Genomic DNA, 1587 nt, shown 5'->3' on the forward strand with positions numbered 1-1587 from the left:
CGACAGATGTTGCATGATAATAGGGATGAACCTATCATACCTATTGAGGAACCCGAATTGATTCCTGAGCAATCGGAGGAAGGGAACAATAGTCGCATTATGAGTCAAGTTGGGACTCAAGGAGAACGAAGGAACGATCCGGAAAGGAGAAACAACAAGGATGGGCGAATGTACAAGAATTTCTTGGGCACCAAACCGCCAAGTCTTTCTGGAAGCCCAAAGCCTGTTGAGATAATGGATTGGATCTCCGAGATGGAGATGGTATTTGAACGTTGCGACTATAGCAACAAAAAGAAGACCGTCTTTGCGGTTAGACAACTGAAGACTGGAGTCCTGAGTTCGTGGAAGTTGTTGGCAGATACTATGCCGCGAGGAGAAGCCCAGAAAATGTCATGGGAGGAGTTCTTGGAGCAACTAAGGGGGCAGTATTGTTCAGAGATAGATCTGATTGATCTGAACAATGAGTTCCAAAACTTGAAGAAGGGGAAGATGAGCACAGACGGCTATGCTACTGCATTTACTGAGAAAATGAAGTTGTTTCCGTACCTAGTGCCAACGGAACTCTCCAAGATTGAGAGGTTTGCTAATGGACTGCCTGCCGACTTTGGTCCGACAGTCAAGATGGCAACTACTCTGAAAACGGCTGTTCGTGCAGCTAAGAATGTGGAGGCCCAGCAGAAGGAAAGGGTCTGGAAAGGATAGATGTTGGTGAAAAGAGGAAGTTCGATGGAACTTCAGGGTCCAACAAGAAAAACAAGTTCTCGAAATCTGGTTCGAGGGGAAGTGGAGGCGAAGCGAAATGGTGCGACAAATGTAAGAAGAAGGATCATGGAAGATGTGAGGTGGCGAACACATGCTACAGGTGTGGAAAGCCAGGGCACTATGCCAATGAATGTACCCTCACTAAGAAAGTTTGCTATGGTTGTGGTAAGGAGAGACACATGTCAAGGGACTGCCCGAAGAAGAAGGAGGCAGCTAGACCCAACATTCCACCAAAGCCAAATGCGAGAGCATTCAAGATGACACTGGAAGCTGCTAAAGATGAAGCTGATGTCGCTTCAGGTACCTTTCTCGTTAACGAATTGCCTGCCCAAATTTTATTTCATTCTGGAGCCAACTACTCTTTTATATCGCATGAATTTGGTAGAAAGCTAGCTTTGCCTGTTGTTAGACTAGATGATGCCTTATTAGTCGAAGTTGCTAGTGGCAAGTTTGTACCTGTTAGCCATCGTATGAAAAACATCTTAATTGATCTGAATGGGAATAAGTTCCACGAGGAATTATTGCCTATAGAACTAAACAGTTTCGACATCGTTTTGGGAATGGATTGGCTTAGCGCCAACGATGCCAACATTTTATGCCAGAAGAAAATAGTCAAAGTAAACCCGCCTGGGAAAGATTCGTTTATGGTGTATGGGGACAAACGCAGAGTGAATTCTGGAATCATTTCATTGATGAAAGCCAGAAAATGTTTGACCAAGGGGTGTACATCATATCTAGCATTCATGATTGATGCTAAGAAGGAAAAGAAGGTGATGCAGAATATTCCAGTTGTGTGTGATTATCCGGAAGTATTTCCCAAAGATC

This window comes from Lactuca serriola, chromosome 1, assembly GCF_051521515.1.
Source record: "Lactuca serriola cultivar US96UC23 chromosome 1, Lser_US96UC23_V15, whole genome shotgun sequence".
NCBI lineage: Eukaryota > Viridiplantae > Streptophyta > Magnoliopsida > Asterales > Asteraceae > Lactuca > Lactuca serriola.